This window comes from Silene latifolia, chromosome 9 (genome assembly GCF_048544455.1).
Source record: "Silene latifolia isolate original U9 population chromosome 9, ASM4854445v1, whole genome shotgun sequence".
In the NCBI taxonomy this organism is placed as follows: domain Eukaryota; kingdom Viridiplantae; phylum Streptophyta; class Magnoliopsida; order Caryophyllales; family Caryophyllaceae; genus Silene; species Silene latifolia.
The window spans coordinates 189,297,341-189,317,380 of record NC_133534.1 but is presented as its reverse complement, the minus strand read 5'-3'; the positions used below and the strand labels follow the sequence as shown (position 1 = coordinate 189,317,380).

The window sequence follows — 20,040 nt, the reverse complement described above, 5'->3', positions numbered from 1 at the left end:
TTCTTATCTTCTTCTTCATTCCCTTCCAGTAAAATATTGCTGAAGTCCTCATGTAAGTGCCATGAATGCCTGAATGACCCCCAATAGCTAACCCATGCATGAAAGTCAGTAATTCATGTCTTAATGCAGCATCTGGACCTACTACCAGCTTCCTTTTTCTGGTGAGGTGATCATTCTGCCACTTATACTTGCTTAACAAAGAAGGATCATTAAGAAGAGACTGAATTAGTTGGTCACACTCAGGGAGTTTCCAGCTTTCCTGAACCTTATGCATTAAATCAGACCTGATTTGAGTAAGGACAATGCTCATCAATTCACCTCCAGTCACCCTTGATAGAGCATCTGTAACCACATTTTCTCTGCCTTTTCTGTATGCCACCTCATAATCCAGACCCAAGATCTTAGGTAAACACTTAGCTTGAAATGAACTTGTAATTTTCTGTGCCAACAGGTATTTCAGACTAAAATGATCAGTTTTAACAATGAAATGTCTTCCCATCAAATAGGGTCTCCATTTGTCCACTGCCATCACCATAGCTAACAACTCTTTCTCATAAGTGGATAAAGATTTGTGCTTGGGTGCAAGAGCCTTACTAAGAAATGCTATGGGATGCCCTTGCTGAGATAATACTGCACCAATGTCCATGTCAGAGGCATCAGTTTCTACCACAAATACTTCTGCAAAGTTAGGCAATGCCAAGACTAGAGCTTGACTCATGGCTGTCTTCAACTGTTCAAAGGCTAAAGTAGCCTCCTTGCTCCACACAAAACCATTTTTTTTAACAAATTAGTCAAGGGTTTGCTTATTATGCCATAGTGCTTAACAAACTTTCTATAATAACCTGTTAATCCCAGAAACCCTCTCAATTCTTTAATGTTTTTTGGAACAGGCCAACTCATCATACCTCTCACTTTAGAAGAATCAGTAGCAACTCCTTGTGCAGATATCACATGCCCCAAGTAATCCATCTGAGGTACCCCAAAGATGCACTTGCTTTCTTTGGCATATAGAGTATGATCCCTCAACACTCCCAAGGCAATATTTAAATGCTCTATATGTGCTAGCATTGTGGGACTATATATCAAAATATCATCACAGAACACAAGAATGAATTTCCTCAAGTAGGCTTTGAAAATAGAGTTCATCAGACTCTGAAAAGTGGAGGGTGCATTAGTAAGACCAAAAGGCATTACTAAGAACTCATAGTGTCCTTCATGTGTTCTAAAAGCTGTCTTTTGTACATCCACGTTTTGCATTCTGATCTGCCAATACCCTGCTCTCAAGTCTATTTTTGAAAAACCAACAGACCCATGTAACTCATCTAGAAGCTCATCAATTACAGGGATAGGAAATTTGTCTTTTATGGTGTGCTTGTTTAACTCTCTATAATCTACACACAATCTCCAAGATCCATCTTTTTTCTTTACTAAAACTACAGGAGAAGAATAGGGACTCTGACTAGGTCTCACAACTCCATTACTCAACATTTCCTTAGTAATTTGTTCAATAGCATTTTTCTGAATAATGGGGTACCTGTAGGGTCTGACATTATTTGGTGATGTTACAGGGAAAAGATGTATCTGATGGTCATGACTTCTATGGGGAGGAAGAGTCTCAGGTTCAGCAAATACATCAGCAAATTCTTGCAACACACTTTTAATACAATCATCGGGGGTCTTGTGCTGTGTACTTTCTATCTCTCCTATCTCAGGTTTACACTGGAGGTTTAATGCAAATAGCTGACTTCCTTTACATCTTTGTAAGATTTTATCTCCACCTATCCACTGTAACTCCCCTCTTTTAATTCCCCTAAGTATCACCCTTTTCTTCTCATACATAAACTCCATCCTCATTTTCTCAAAGTCCTAACTCACTGGTCCTAAAGAAGCTAACCATTGCACCCCCAAAACCATTTCACACCACCCTAGTGGAACAATCATGACATCTGCTACAAACTCCACGCCATGAAGTTGCCACCTAAATTTCTTACACATTCTTGTGGTAACAATAGTATCTCCATTAGCCACATTACCTCCAATAGATAGGTGTTATCAAGCTTACATCCTTACTTCCTTGCCACTACCTCATCTAGAAAGTTGTGTGTACTTCCTGAATCCACTAAGATGTGTATTGGATGAGCTCTCACCTTCCCTGTAACTCTCATGGTTTGAAATGAGTCACTTCCAAAGATAGCATTAAGGGATATCAATGGCTGCTCATCTAAAATCTCTCCTACCTCTTGTGGCTCATTTTCCTCAGTTTCCATTAAACTCTCATCACACCAGACATTTTCCTCCTCCTCACTGTCTATGGGAACAATCTGAATCTTATACATTTGCCCCTTACACTTATGACAAGGTGTAAATTGTTCATCACAATAAAAACACAGATTTTTCCTCCTTCTCTCCTCAACATCTATAGAAAGGGGTGGTCTATTTCAAGTATATGGTTTATAAGGAGCAGTATTTGTATTACGTGGAACTGTAGGTGTGTTTTTATGGTCATATTTCTGGGTTGTTGAAGTGTGGGATTTATTGTAAGATTGAAAAGATGTATAATTTGATCTCATTTGTGGTGGTTTCTCAAGAATTGGCTTACTAGCAGATTTGGTGGCAGCAAGTGTTTCTTCTTGTAGTCTGGCATACTCTACTGCCTCACTTAGAGAAATTGGTTTGAATGCCTTAAAAAAAGATTTAATTGTAGGCTTCAATCCTCCCACAAAACTATCCAAAAAATACTGATTAGGCAACAACCTATTTCTTTGCAACATTAATCCCTTAAGGTGCTCAAAAGCATCAAGATAATCTTCTAAAGACCCCACTTGAGACAATTTATTAAATTCATCTACAACATTACTCTCAATTGCTTCTTTGAACCTAACACACAAATCCATAGCAAAATCATCCCAATCCACATTTCCCCTAACTGCCATGTAACTATGTACCCAAGATTCAGCCTTACCACATACATACAAAGAAGCTAATCTGCCTTTTGATTATTGGGAATGTTACACAATTCGAAGTATCTATTGCAGTTCTTTACCCATAACCTAGCATTACTACCATCAAATTGGGGAAATTCAATTTTAGGGTTAAAACCAAAATTGAGAGGGTGTGGTTGATGTATACCTTCCCGATGTACTGGTTCGTCATGAATTCGATTATTCTGGAGCCCTTGAAGCAATGTTTCTGTTAGGCCCAGTTTAGCCTGGTCTGACTCCAGCCTGGCCTGACCTTATTAGTCTGACTGAAGTAACCTAGGACCGTACAAGTCTGACTACTATTCAACTATTGAAGAATATTATAGCAAGAAAGCAACTAAATCCTGGAAGAAAAGCCTGATGGTGAGTACAGAGTAGCCTGGCACGACACCCAGGCAGGCTGGATTAAGAAGAATAACAAGAAATACAGTTATACAAACTAAATGACCACGTCCTATTCTCAAGGAAGACCAAGTCTAACCACAAGACTATATCACTCCCATGAATCAAGACGTGATTAAGGAGAAAAGCTAAAAACAGTTAGAGAAGAACGGGTCAACCGGATTAATAGGAAATGTGCCCTATTAATCAGGTAACAGCTCCGACTATTGAGAAGGACGTTGAGATTGAATACAACGTTAATATTTGTAGAACTATAAATAGCATGATCGAGCATTTGTAAAGGGAGAGGGTGATTCATTAGTAATCTATTAATTTATCTCTTACTATTTCCTGTATACTCAATTACATACACGAGTTTGTGCTCAGCTTATTAAATTAATACAAGTGATATCTTTTATACTTAGTCCTTCTTTGTTATTTACTCATAATATTATTCCAAACTTATAGAACTAGATACCTTAATTACTCTATAATTAAGCCGGATCCTTTCAGGAAAATCCTGCTAAAACAATTGGCGCCCACCGTGGGGCATCTAGTTCTTCAACCAATAAAATTTCCTTTATCATTTTTCATTTAATATTCACACACAAAAATGGTGGAACTCACCGCAGAACAACAATTAGCGGCTGCCCTGGCCAAGATCAAAGAATTGGAAACAATCCAAGAGAAGGCAGCCCAGGGAGAAGCAGAAATCAATAGGCTGAAGGAATCTGAGTCTAGCCTGAGGAAAAAATTGGAAAACCAGGCTTCGGGCTCCAAGACCAGATTCGAACCAGGAACCCCAATTCTCATCCATTATCAAAAACATTGACTTTTCTAATTTTGGAACCCCGGAGAAGGATACATTATCCGGTACCCCAACCATTCCCAATGATGAACAAACAAAACTGAAGAAGCAATAATGATGGCTATGCTTCAGGAAATCCAAAAACTCCACAACAAAATAGAAAATATACCTGGAGTGCAAGACCCTGTGGCTGAAGTAGAAGTTGACAGCTTTGCAGATTCACCCTTTGCAGATGAAATTGCAAAGATTGATCTCCCCAAGAAATTTACTGTTCCATCCATGAGAACTTATGATGGAACCTCTGATTCACAAAATCATGTTGCCATATTCAAACAAAAATGTTGGTCGCCTCAATACCCAGTGAACTCGAGGCAAGTCTGCATGTGCAAGGGCTTTGGTACAACCCGACCGAGCAAAGATTACGGTGGTTCATCAATCTCCCAAATGGAGGTATCAAGAATTTTGCAGAATTAATCAATGCCTTCAATCAACAATTCGCGAGCAAATGAGATATGGCTAAGAGACCCAATGAACTGTTCAGGGGTAAAGCAACTTCCTGAAGAATCTCTCAAAGAATTTCTGGCCAGATTTGTCAAAGAAAAGGTGGCCATTCCCAGTGTGATGAAGAAACAATGGTGGAAGCCTTGAGGCAAGGGGTCCCGCTTGGACAAAGACATCTATGCGGACCTGACCAAGAAAGCATGCCCAACCTTTGCCACTTTTTCAGTCCATCGCCTTAGAGCATGTCAGATTAGTAGAAGATCTCAACTTCAGAACGAACTCATCCGGCGGAAAGCAAGTCTATGGACACACTAACAGAAAAGCTCCTACCGAGAAAGGAGGCAACTCCGGATCGCACCCTATTCCAGGCCTAAAAGATCTGAAGTCAACATGGCACAAGAACACAAAGGTAACCTTTCTAGCTTACCAACTATTCCAGAATATAACTTCTCTATTAATACTGCAGGATTAATTAAACGCCTGGAAAGCCTGGGAGATACACGGTCGGATGGCCCAAGAAATCGAGCAATCCCAGGAAAGACCCAACGAGATGGTGTGACTTCCATCGGGACATCGGGCACACCACGAAGAATGCATCCAAATTTCTCGAAACAGGTGGCATATCTCTTAAAGAAAGGCTTCTTGAAGGATTTAATCCAGCAACCAAAGAACAAAGATGAAGGACAAAACAAGAGAGATCCAGAAACGGCAGAGACCCTCCTCCTCCTCCCCCATCTATGAAGTCAAATTCATAAATGGAGGATCGAAATCAATGGTCTCACCACTCACCGCCAAAAGAATATCCAGGGAATCCAGACTTCAACCTCCTTCCAGGCCCAAGTCATTGCCCACTATTACCTTTGATGACTTGGACTGCAGGAATATCGATCTACACCATGACACCGGTAATCACCATGCAAATTGGCACAAAGAAAAGGTATCAAGAATCCCGATAGACGGAGGCAGTTCAATCAACCTGGTGATGCTTGACGTCCTTAAAGCTATGAAGATAGACGAAGGAAAGATCATCAAGAAATACAGCGTCCTGGTTGGATTCAGTGGAGAAACAAAGAACACCTTGGGAGAAATCAGCCTGCCAACCTATGTGGAAGGCGTGGCTTCATATGAAAAATTTGGAGTAATGGATTGCCTATCCTCGTATAATGTAATCCTCGGTAGACCATGGATCCACAATGTCAAAGCAATCCCATCAACATACCATCAATGTGTGAAAATTCCAACAGAATGGGGGATAACCACCATCAGAGGAGAACAGAGGACGGCTCGAATGTTACACTCGGGCTTTGAAACCCTCAAAATCAGGTAAGTCCCTTGCATAGCAATTAAAGTCACCTGTCAGGGAAGAATATGTAGCACAATCACAGATGGAAACAGGAGAAGTCATATTAGACCCAGAATTCCCTGACAGGAAAGTACTTGTAGGGTCAGACGCACCCGACTCAATCAGACCAAATCTGGTCAGCTTTCTCAAAACTAAAATGTCTTGTTTTGCTTGGTCACATTTTGATATGACCGGTATAGATCTTCTTTGTTATTACTCATAAGTTGAATATTGACAAATCCTTTAAGCCTGTATGAAAGAAAAGAGAAGAAAATTGGCTGCAGAGAGGCATGAAATCATCAACCAAGAAGTTGACAAGCTACTGGACATGGGAATGATCAGGGAAGTAATGTACCCTGACTGGCTTGCAAACGTAGTAGTCATCCAAAAAAAATGGCAAATGGAGAGTCTGTGTAGACTACACCGACTTAAACAAAGCCTGCCCAAAAGATCCATTTCTCCTGCCACACATCGATGCAATGGTAGATGCCACTGCAGGCCACGAAATGTTAACATTCATGGATGCCTCCAGTGATTCAATCGGATAAAAATGCACCCAAAGGATCGGAAAGCACACGACTTTCATCACTGAAAGAGGTATATATTGTTATACTGCTATTCCCTTTGGATTGAAAAATGCAGGTGCAACCTACCAAAGGCTAGTCAACATGATGTTCAAAGACCAGATAGGAGACACCATGGAAGTCTATATAGATGTCATGGTAGTCAAGTCAAAAAAGGCAGAAGAGCATGTCAAAGACCTGGAAGTAGCCTTTCAAATACTGGAGAAATTCAATATGAAGCTCAACCCACAAAAATGCCACTTCGGAGTCTCAGCGGGCAAATTCCTAGGCTATATGGTGACAAAAAGAGGAATAGAAGCTAGCCTTGAACAGATCAAAGCTATTCTGGAGCTAGAACCACCAAAGACGGTCAAAGACATACAAAAGCTGACTGGAAGAATAGCGGCCCTAAACAGGTTCATTTCAAGATCATCAGAGAGGTGCAAATCATTCTATAACCTGCTAAGAAAGAACAAGGACTTTCAATGGACCCCTGATCATCGGCCGCCTTTGAAGACCTAAAGATATATCTATCCTCTCCTCCCTTGCTGGCAAAACCAATCAAAGATGAACCCCGACAATATACCTCGATCCACGAAACTAACTGTCGGTGCAGTCTTGGTAAAAGAGGCAGACGGACAACAGCACCCTGTCTATTATGTAAGTAAGAGCCTACTAGATGCAGAGATCAGGTATGGCCTGCTTGAAAAATATGTTTTAGCTCTAATTATGAGTTGCACAAAATTAAGACCATACTTTGAAAGCCACCCTATAATAGTCGAACCAATCTTCCTATCAAGTCTCGTACTTAGGAAGCCGAAATTGTCCTGGACGAATGTGTAAATGGTCGATCCAAATGAGCACATACAATATAACATTTGAACCAAGGACAGCAATTAAGTCACAAGCATTAGCAGACTTTGTGGCTGATTTTAGTCCGACCCTAGAACCCGACCTAATAAAAGAAGTGAATAAACCGACCAGCGACCAAACAGGACCTAGAATGGACCCTATTCGTCGATGGTGCACCAACATGAGGGGCACAGATCAAGGTTAGTACTAAAATCGCCACGGGGGATAAGATAGTACAGGCTATAAGTCATGCATTTGAGGCTACCAACAATGAGGCAGAATATGAAGCCCTAATAGCCGGATTAAAGGTATGTATTGACCTTGGTGTGCAAAACCTAAAGGTACGTCTCGATTCCCTTCTTATCTCCAACCAAGTAAATGGGATATATCTCGCAAAAGACTCCAAAATGATGCTTTATCTGGATGTTGTTCAAATTTTAAAAGGAAAATTTCAAAACTTCAATATTGACCAAATTCCCAGGGATTTGAATACCCAGGCCGATGCTTTAGCCGGCCTAGGATCTAACTTCAGTCCCCTAGACTTCGACAAAATACCCATCGTACATTTACTAGAACCTGCAATAAATAAACAAGATGAGAGTTTCCCAATTTATATTACCAATTCTTGGACTAAACCCTACTATGACTGGCTACAACAAGGAATCCTTCCCCTAAATAAGCAAGATGCCGAGCACTAAAAATAAAAGTCGCCAGTACACTATTATTGACAACGTGCTTTTTAAGAAATCGCAGGCTGGGCCGTACCTCAGATGCCTGGAACCACAAGAAGCTGAACAAATATTATCAGAAATCCATGAAGGACACTGTGGAAATCATAAAGGTGGAAGAAGCCTGGCAAGCAAAGTACTCAGAACAGGTTATTATTGGCCCACCCTGAGAGCCGATTGCCTGGAATTCAGCTCTAAATGTAAAGCTTGTCAGATTCATGGACCATATATCCATCAACCATCTGAAGAACTACATTCCATATCCGCGCCCTGGCCGTTTATGAAATGGGGCATGGACATAGTAGGAAAACTACCTCAAGCACCCGGACAGAAAGTTTTCATGCTAGCAATGACTGATTACTTCTCCAAATGGATAGAAGCTGAATCATACAGGCAAGTTAAGGAGAAGGATGTCATAACATTTATCAAACACAACATCATATGTAGATATGGCATCCCCTCTGAAATAGTATGCGACAATGGCACGCAATTCGTGGGAAAAAGAACAAAGACCTTTTCTGTGCTCAATGGAACATCAACCTAGTAACATCCACACCAGGATATCCAAAAGCCAACGGTCAGGCGAGAATCCAAAGAATAAAGTGGTAATCAGCTGCATAAAGAAGAAGCTGGAAAGAAGAAAAGGCAGATGGGCTGAAGAGCTTCCCCTGGTCCTCTGGGCTGACAGAACCACACCTAAAAATTCCACAGGACAGACCCCTTACTCCTTAGTCTATGGATGTGAAGCAGTAATCCCGACTGAGGTAAAAATTCCATCAGCCAGATACAGCATGAACACAATAACCAGCAATATACCCCTAATGGAGGACAGCTGGACCTAACGAAGAACTAAGAGATGCGTGCAAGATCGATTAGCGACATATCGGCAAAGGGTTGCGAAAAGCTACAACAAGACTGTCAAAGCCAGGGTATTCAGGGTAGGAGACCTTGTCCTCAGGAAAGTCTTTCAAAACACAAAAGAAAAGAATGCTGGCAAATTGGCCCCAACCTGGGAAGGTCCCTACCTGATTGATTCAATAGTCGGCCAGGGAGCTTATAGATTACAAACCCTGGACGGCGAAATGATCCCAAGAGCTTGGAATATTGCACATTTAAAACTATTTCACATATAAAATATATCTCTCAATCCAGGTATAATTTTTCACCTTGACATTTCTTGCCTGGCTTGATATGAAACTACATGTATGATACTTGCCATTATATGAATAAATGTCGTATATGATTTCTTCAAATTATGTGCCCAAGTACTTATCGATGTTCTCATGTTTACTTTTACCAAGTAGAATCTTCAATACTTATTTTACATACTGCATTTTATTTAAAACAAATCTTAAAGATTGGGGGCCACCTCCATCAATATCCAACTGATATCCAATTTTCAGTTGCAAAACATGCCTTTAAATACTGAGCTCCACTTAAACATACAAAACTGGAAAACTCCTTCCTGATTTGTATAACATAAATGGGTCATAAGCCCTCCCAGACAGGCGGGGACATAAGCCCTCCGCACAGTGCAACAACCCCACCCATAACAAAAAAATATATATATATATTAAACTGGCCAGATCCAGCACAAAAACTGGCCCGATCCAGTCAGATAACTGGTCAGATCCAGCACACATCCGGCATTACAAAAGTACCTTGTCAAAACACAAAAAGAAACAAACAAAGACCAAATATTTATTCATTCAAAATAGTCGGCCCTACCACACACCTAATAATCATCCATTCCAGGAACATCCCCCCTGGATGGGCAAAAAACAAAAAATATAATAATAAAAATTTCTAAATATTCATTCCAGGGACATTCCCCCTGGATAGACCAAAACCTAAAAGAAAAATCTAAGTTATTTTTGAGCCAGTAACCGACTCACAACCATCCACCATTTCCTGGTCGTCAGATTTTGCCTTGGAAGGAGGAGAATCCACTTCTTCTTCTTGACCCATATTGGCCAAATCAGGATACTGAGCGTCTAATGTTGTCTCATCCCGGTCCGGATCCCAATTAGCCCGGTCAGATTCCGGATCCCTCATAGCATCAACCCGACCTTTCCCGAAGAAGTACTGAGCAGCATCAGCCAACCGCGCCTCCACCAATTCCTTTTCAGCAGCAAGCTCCTCATTTTTTCTCAACTGATCTTGCATTGCCTGCTTCTCAGCCTCCAACTCTTGCCTGACAACCTTCTCAGCATTTTTTGCGGCCACCTCACAAACTATAGCAGCCCTAGTTGCCTCTCTAGCTTCCTCCAACTGGGATTGAAGTACTACCTCATTACTCCTGGATGTATGCAGGTCACGGTTAAGGTTATCCAGTTTTTCCTCCAAACTAGTAACCCTGGCCTGGCATCCCCGAGCCGACAAGCGAGCCAACCCGGCATCCAATCCCTACATATATATAAAATCAATCAGCCAAGTACAAGGCAAAACAAAAAGCACGTGAACAATTAAAAATATCCCTTTACAACTAACCTCCTTAGCCTGGGAAGCAAGTTCAGCAGCCTTTGTTACAAGAGAAGTCAGAATAGAAACCACTCTGGTAGACGACTCAAGGGTACTAGCAGACAAGAGCTGGCCGCTCATTTTTGCGAAAAACTCATTTATCTGTGCCGGGCATCATCCATGTCATCAATCCTAGCGGGCACTTGCTTATACTCCGATTGGTGAGCCTGGATAGGCTCTTTCTCTCCCTCCTCCTCTTCGAGGATAACATCTTCCCTCTTCCTTTTCGGAGCCTGGACGACCTATGGTGACACTATCCTGGGTGGATCTTGAGAAGGCTGGACATCAGAAACCAGGATATCAAGCGTTTTGTCACTCCCACTAGCCTCCTGGCTCTTGGACTATTCAAAGAATCCTAGCCACCCCCCTTCAAATCCTTTGCGAAAAGCTGGCCAACCTAGCGAAGAAGACCTAAATACTGAATACATAAAGAATATACGTAAGTATCAGACGAGAAATGACAAGAAGATAACAGTTAACATAAAGACATATAGAAGACGTACAGGAAAGAGCAGTAGAGCTAGGCTTGCCTTTGGGTACTCTGACCCCAGTCAGCTTGGTCTTCATATACCGGGGCAACAATTCCCTGCCCAAACTAGCTGGCCATGTCCTCTCTTCCTCAGGAATAGCAAGGAAAGCCTCTATCCTGGAAACAGCTTCCTCATCAAGAGGATCAAAGCTCCAATCGAGCCGCAAAACCGTCAAAATTACACAGGTGAAAATCAAAATCTATTAATTTCATGTAATATATATTGCAAAATAAGAGTACAGGGAACCTACCACTCTCCAAGGGAGGATATCTCAGATAATCAAAGCCTGATCCCAAAGTCTCAGTCCGGACAAACAGGAAAGTCTTTGCCCAACTTTTATCATCTCCAGAGTCCAGGTTAGTAATTAATGGAGACATTTTCGATTTAATTCTCAAATTAAAACGACCATTAACTGGATTTTTCATATGATAAATTGTCTTGATATCATTAAGGGTAATTGTGAGATTGTGCTTAGCACACAAATTTTCAACAGAATGGATAAGTTTCCAAACCATTGGCATAATCTGAAAAGGTGATACTTCCATTGCACGAATGGTATCAATCATTAAAGGAGTAAAAGGTAACTTACGACCTGCTTTGAACGCCCATTCAAAAATACAAAACCAACCAGGTGACACCCGATTAGCTCGATCGGACAAGATTCGGGATCCATACCTCGGTCGACTCAGAATTATTTTCTTCTCCCTTAATATCTTGTCATAATTTGTTTTCAACAAGTTCTCCTCAGGAAAGTAAGGATCCAAAGATTGAAGGGCAGTGAACACAGAGTCCTGGTACTTAAAAGCCATAGCACGAGCAGGAGGATCAACTTCCATCACCTCTTCCTCCTGAACATCTGTGGGTTCAGCTCAGCAGCAGCAGCAGCTTTTCCGGATGAAGGACGTTTTTTGGCTCCCATATCTTTTATTGTTTGATTTATTGTGATGAAGTTAAATTATCGAAAAAGTATAAATTAGCAGAACAAGATTGCTGAGAAATAGGGGAGAATTTCAGAAGAAAATTTAGCAAAGAAAGTGGAGGAAAATTGGTGAAGAACAATCTCGTCCCAAATACCGTATTTATAGAAGATGTATAACGGCATGGAAACCCTAGAAATTGCAAAACTGTCAGCATGACATCACTTAGCCGTTGCAGTGTTCAACGGTAAATAGGAGTCTAAGAGTCACTGAATAAATATGACTCTTCTTATTGTTTAACCCGGTAAAGTTGACATCTCACCCCTGGCCAGATCCAGCATGGGTAAAATGTCAAGGGGCAATTGTTAGGCCCAGTTTAGCCTGGTCTGACTCCAGCCTGGCCTGACCTTATTAGTCTGACTGAAGTAACCTAGGACCGTACAAGTCTGACTACTATTCAACTATTGAAGAATATTATAGCAAGAAAGCAACTAAATCCTGGAAGAAAAGCCTGATGGTGAGTACAGAGTAGCCTGGCACGACACCCAGGCAGGCTGGATTAAGAAGAATAACAAGAAATACAGTTATACAAACTAAATGACCACGTCCTATTCTCAAGGAAGACCAAGTCTAACCACAAGACTATATCACTCCCATGAATCAAGACGTGATTAAGGAGAAAAGCTAAAAACAGTTAGAGAAGAACGGGTCAACCGGATTAATAGGAAATGTGCGATATTAATCAGGTAACAGCTCCGACTATTGAGAAGGACGTTGAGATTGAATACAACGTTAATATTTGTAGAATTATAAATAGCATGATCGAGCATTTGTAAAGGGAGAGGGTGATTCATTAGTAATCTATTAATTTATCTCTTACTATTTCCTGTATACTCAATTACATACACGAGTTTGTGCTCAGCTTATTAAATTAATACAAGTGATATCTTTTATACTTAGTCCTTCTTTGTTATTTACTCATAATATTATTCCAAACTTATAGAACTAGATACCCTAATTACTCTATAATTAAGCCGGATCCTTTCAGGAAAATCCTGCTAAAACAGTTTCAATCCGCTGATTCTGCTCCTTCAGTAACCCCATTGAATCCTCGATTACTTTCATGCGGTCCTCCATTTGTGCTCGTAATTGAACAATTGTGAGTTTCGCCAGCTTCAAATTAGACTCCAATGGCGGATGTTTGCAAGCTTCGGTTAATCGTAACAATGGCGGAAGCTTCGCAGCAAGCTTGTAATGGCAGACGATATTCAGAGAGTCCAGGAAAGAGTCTCTGATACCAGATGTAACGATTCTCAGGGAATTAATCTGGAAGAAAAGATTACACAAGGCTGATCAATCACAGGAATTCTAGGGTTTGAGAAAGAATTCGGATGAAGATCAATTGATTAGATTAATCTTGAAATATTGATTACAAAATGTAAAGTTTACAAGATGTAACAACTAAAAGAATACAACAAGAATTACAGAGAGTTTAGAGAGATAAAATGTAATGAATTATTTCTGAATGAATGATAAAATGAGAGTTGATTTCTATTTATATTTGTCAACCTACTTATGAACAGCCTAACTGTATTTGTAACAAACTCTCTAACAACTTGTTGACTTTATTTGCTGACATGGACGGTTGACTGGCCAGATTCATTACATAATCCTACAACGAACAAGAATAAGAAAAAAGCTGACAGGCTGAAGAGGAGTTTGCACACAAGAGATCAACTCTCTACTTGAAATGGAAAAGAAACATGAAAGTGTCGGCTTAGGAGATGCCTTCCATCACCAACGCTTCAACAATCTGAATATATATTCTGTAAATGATTTTGTATTATAAAATAGAATAACGATCTTGTATTGCGAAGAACCATTCTTTCTAGATCAAGAATGTAGTTTTGAATATTTATTTACTTGGTGTTTCAAATATTTATGTTTTTTATCGATTAAGTCAACTATTATAAATAAAAGTCCACCAAATAACAACTCTTGACCCATTTATTTGTTTAAGGCGACCTTGAATAAGACTATTATAAAACGAGTCATTTTAATAATTGTCTATTCATTACCTTTTCTTATGTTTGGATCCGTTTTATACCTTTTTTTTATCTTATAAAAGTGACAAGACTACTCAAAGTTTTTATAAGCAATCTAAGCAAAATATTTTGCGAAAACTTACCATTTCATACAAATTTCTTTTTCTAGCCGCTTTAGTCAATAATATGTCTTTGAAGTAGAATGCATAATGACAAAAATATGAAACTCTCGTGCATTGCACGGGTAGTAAAACTAGTTGATCTTTATAACCAAAACAAATATTATTAAAAATAGAAATAGTATTTAGCATGAACTTCATAAAAGTAGGACTATTTTTAGGAATTATACATTTAGGCTCTGTTTGGCATGCTTTTTCAGGTACCTGTTTTAACTAAAGTAACTTTTTTGTCAAAAATTTCAAGTAGCTTATTCTTTTGGCTGTGTTTGACAAGTAGTTTGTTTGCCTAAATAAGTCACCTGAAATGAAATGCTACCTAGGTAGCATTTTAGATTTCAGATATCTGATTCTAGGTTATATTACCTTTTTACTCCTTCAATATATAATATAGTAAATAATTATTATATCCTTGTACGTCATTTTATCAAAGTAAACTACCTTTCAGTTAGTTTGGCAAATATTTTTTTTATATAATCAGTCAGCTTATCAGCTCCTAATTTTCAGCTATCTTTTTAGGTTTCAGTTAGCTTTTCAGTTTTCAGATACCTTTTTAAGTTTCAGTTAGCTTTTCAGTTTTCAGATATTTTTTCAGGTTTCAGATACCTTTTCAACTCGTTTTACCAGAACCTTAACTTGTTATGTTTAAAAGAAATTATTAAATTTAATAAAAAATTGTATCCACATATAGCCAACGCCATACCATACAAAAATGATAAACAAATACCGAATCATCCCTTATAACGTCCATGTTAACAAAATTAACCATAATGTAACAAAAATTTGACTGTTTACAGCATCGAAAACAACGGAATACAATACCTCTGTAAAAAAAAAAAAAAATAAATAAAAAAAAAAAAAAAAAAAAAACCTCTATCAATCTTTATAATAGCAAGTGAAGTTGAACCCGAATTTTGCGGCTAAGATTAAAAGACAACCGAAGTGCAAGAAGGGCACTTAACCAAGCCACTAACATTACAAACTAGGCAACTCCTAAAACCATCCTTCTTACAAACATACACCTTATGACTCCCATTACAATACTCACACACAACATACCTACCCCCGCCGCACACGGTGCATCCGCCACCGTTGACACCACCCTTTTCCATAGCCACCACCGGTACACCTTGTAGCAGTTTCACCAGTTCTCCACTTTCGTGCATCCGCCTCACCTCATCCACTCCTCCAATATACTTGCCGTTCACGTACACCTTTGGCAACTTCTTCACCATTTTCTCTCTTTTTGATCCCGTTATCTTCTCTAGCTCCTCCACGTAAGTGGAATCCATGGATAGATCTCTCTCGTCCATCCGAACTCTGTACCCTTTCAGGATCAATCGAACAGCTCTGCAATGCAAACCTTCCCAAGTTATTTTGTACTCTTGTTTAACTAATTTACAATAATCTTTTTACCTTTCTAAATTCCTCTAGATGGAAGAAATTTTAAGTATTAAAACATAATATACTCTACGTTCAATCATTTTTTATCTTTAAATATAAAACGTAAACCTATGATTAAAATAATGTCTTCTAAGAAAAATTTTCATGTTACCGTAACAAATCCTAATGCTATTTAATGTAGTTGGCCAATTATAATAAGACTTTTTTTGGGTACAACTCGTACAAAATGTGTGACATTGTAACATGGAGTATGTGACATGACATTATGGAAATTAAAAGAAAATCTATGTTTTCTACTTTAAGAAGATTACTTTCCATTTGAGAAAATTTTCAGAACTTGTATCATGTTTACGTATTTGATTTGACTGCAACATGATTTAGTAATGGTTGATTAATTCTATAGTGAGACTGTCTCATACAAGGGTAACACATTTTAATCTTTGAGTAAAACGTAACTTTACCTACAATCCTCATACGTCCGTCTCACCACCCTTAGGCTAGTGTAGTACACCACAACCCTGTTATCCGAGTCGGGAGGCGGATGTTGGTTATGGGCCTGACGGTGGACCCATGCTCTAACCCGGTGGAATATGGACGCGTGTTTCCGGGTCGGATTCTCAGGCTCCGCAAACAGAGTTTGGACATCCTTGAGGGAGAAATGGGTTCGAATTTTCCGAGTTTTGATTTGAGAGGTCAATTCGGGTTGGTTGAAGGAGGAGATGGAGTGCTTGTGAAGTGGGCTTGAAGGGTATTTTGGAGAATTGTTAAGGATGGACTCAATGTCTTTGAAGGAGACAGAGAGTTTGGGTGAAATGGAAGAAAACGATGTCGTTTTTTGGTGAAAATGGTCGTTGGAGAATCTTGGGGATTTCGAAGAGTTCTTCACCCATTCTACCCACATTTGTTTCTTCTTCTTCTTTTTTTTTTAGGAGAGATTAGTTTTGTGATAATTATAAGTTTGTAAAGTACTATATAAAGAGTTGAAGGTCATTGATACAGTGGGCGCTCCAATAATTTGATCAAATAATTTCTACCATACTAATTACGGAGGATAAATTCTTGTTTTAGACCGTTGTATGAAATATTAATTGTAAAATGGAATTAGCTCCATAAACTGAGTAAGAAGGTGATTTCGATATATTTTCAAATAATAATGACTCATAAAACGGTCGGTCTGAGTGATATTTTATTAAAAAAATTATCGGTAATAAAGATAAAATAATGAATGAATGATGTCTATATAGATTAGGTAAAACTCGAAATCATCTACGTTACATATATTAAACGATGCCACCTTAAAACGGAAACATTTTCAAACAATCGGATGTTATGCTTTTATTATTGTACTAATATATAGATGTTTTGTTAATGAATGTTTGTAATCCGCAGGTGATCGCACTATCTTGGCACAAACCCTTTTAACTAAGTGACGGTAATATTAACATAGTTTCAAGATCCATTTTAAACGTGTAATATGCTACTAGCATTAGTGTCGTCTGTATATTGAAAGACTTGCGGTTACTTTGTGAAATATATTTTAACTTATTTAAATCTAATTTAAGTGAAAAATATTTAGAAAATAATCAGCAAAATATGAATAACAATTGAAACGGCTTGAATTATAGTAGTATATGTAACAAAATAATTTGGATGTTTGGTGACATTATGATCCAAAAATGTCCTACAAGTGGATTGTAAAAACAAGGTAGAAAATCAAAAATGCCAAGTTATAGAAGCTTCCTAATGCATAACATCCCAACAATATTAATCTTTTTTAGTCAAGTAATCATGTCCTTTTATCCTTCCTTTTCTTGACTTACTAAGGAAATAATTTTAATCTATAGTACCGTTGAACCGTAATATTATCTCTATTCACTTGTTATCAAATACCTACAGATATATAGTTTAAAAAAGAGTAAATTAATAATTACACTCTTTTATATACCACTTTTCTAAAATTATGAAAACTTTTTAATAATTTACTCCCATAAAATGTTCTCAGGTCAAAAATTGCACCTATTTGCACCTTCAGACGACATTTTCCGTCAAAAATCAGATTTTCAGTTTAAAAGTATAATTTTATGACGAAACTACCCCTCCCTATTTCAATCCATTTCATCTCCCTCCTTCAACCCATAAACTAACACTCCCTCCATTCTTCTCCTGCCTCCTTAGATTTCAGACGCCGACCGCCCTCACCACCCTATCCCTTTCGATTCATCCCATCTACCACCACCAGCAGCACCAGAATCCGGCCACAACCACTCGTCGCTGACACCATATCTCCGACATAGATCATCAAATTCCTTACCTCTGTAAAGTCACATAAATCTGGGTTTTTTTGTCATCTTGACATCAATCAAGGATTCAAGGGGCATCAATCAAAGTCACATTACACATTAGAAAATGTATTTGTTACAAGTTTATTATGGAGTATTAAATTAAAATACTAGAACCAGAATAGTGTGGTTTTTGTCCAGCAGTTGTATATTGAAATCAACTCAATAACCAAACATGAGGAACACGAAACGAGCGGACATTATTTAGAAGCTCATATGCCCAGATGACAAAAACCCGGTATTTTTGGGCATAAAATGTCAAAAGGGGAACTGCATTCCTGCCTTCTCGTCTCAGTAAGGAGAATGAGCGATAGTATTACGACGGTCCACGAAGTCCTCAACATTTTCAGATTGAGCATTATCCAGAAAAATTGGAGTTTAAATCCTAGAAATTATATTTCAAGCAAGTTGATTCACAACAGAAGTAAATTAGGGGGGAAATTGAGTTTAAATCCTAGAACTTATTCTTCAAGCAAGTTGATTCACAACAGAAGTAAATTAGGGGGGAAATTGTGGAAAAAATTTTGGGTTAAAAGTTGTAATTGGTAGAATAGGAACAAAATTAAAAATGAATTGAGGGATGTCTAAATATTGATCTAGGGGCAATTTCGTCATATTAAAACACTTTTCACCTGAAAATAGAAATGGGTGTAATTTTTGACCTGATAACATTTTATGGGAGTAAATTATTAAAAAGTTTTCATAAGGGAGTAATTTTAAAAAAGTGGTATATAAAAGGGTGTAATTATTAATTTACTCTTTAAAAAAAGATTTACGTTTTAATTTGGAATAATAAACCGAGTGCGAGGAAGAGACTAATCCTATACGATTTCTCTTAATATTGTGTGGCACTTTGTAAGCTATCGTAATTAACTAAAATTCAGTCGGAAATAAAATCTAACCAAATAATTAAATAGCTACCATGTGCTAGGTTGCACGGACACTCCTCCTAATAGGCGTTCCCGTGTCGGACACCCGTGTCGGACGCGACACTCGTCGGACACACGTCAAAACGTGTCGGACACTTGTAAAGCCGTGTCTAACTTTCATCTTTTATTTGAGCACGTATCCGACACTTGTCCATGGTATTTTGAGCCGTGTCCATGGTATTTGAACACACCTTCAAACAGAATCAAGTTGAATTTAAGGTAAATGGCGTGAATTGTTATATGGTTGAATTTGGTGGGGAAATAAGTTGAATTAGGGGTAAATGATGTTCTTTAGACTAGTAATGAGATGTCGAAATAGATTGATTATAAGTTAGTTTTTGGTTTTGGAAATGAGAATGAGTTATAATTAACGTCAAGTTTTACCTTCACTTATTTAAATTTAATATTCAAATACTTTTTCAAAAATAAAATCGCACATAAATAAATATAAAATATATATTTTATTAAATTTAAATGACGTGTCCCGTGTCCTAAATTTCATGAGATGTCGTATCGCGTGTCCGTGTCGTGTCAGTGTCCGTGTCCGTGTCGGTGCTACCTAGACCATGTGTACGCTTGTACGTTGCAAATTATAAGTCTAAGTTGCTAATTAGTGACGAACTTGTTTATTTTTATGGGGTGGGGCCTGGGGGAGGCGAATGGATGCGGAAGAATGTTTGCCCCCTATCCCATTTTCCCCAATCTTTCAAGTTTAATACATTATTAAGAATGATTAGGTATGGGAAGGCGTTGGCTTGATGGTTAGAGTTAGAGGTAACAATCGGGTCATCCGAGTCGGGTTAGGTCATAGCGAGTTATGCGTTCGGGTTTGGTTTCAGTCGCTTACAGTTGGGTCAATTTATAGATCAGGTTTGAGTGATTGTCGGATCGGGTCGTTCTGATAGATTTGCTTAGTCCGGTCATGTCATTGTAGGGTCGAGTCATTATCGGATCGTGTAATTATGATAAGTTAAGTACTAAAAGCAATACTCAGAAGACAAAAATTAGTCGCAATACTAAGGCC

The 20,040-nt window shown here is 38.6% G+C and overlaps 1 long non-coding RNA gene across 1 annotated transcript; it reads right to left on the bottom strand.

The window, feature by feature from the left end:
* Positions 1-15,097: 15,097 nt before the first annotated feature.
* On the bottom strand, positions 15,098-16,702 carry LOC141598412 (uncharacterized). Its single transcript, XR_012523494.1, has 2 exons — positions 16,210-16,702; positions 15,098-15,694 (listed from the first exon to the last, which is right to left on the bottom strand). It is a non-coding gene; the product is annotated as an uncharacterized LOC141598412 (long non-coding RNA).
* Between the last annotated feature and the right edge of the window lie 3,338 nt (positions 16,703-20,040).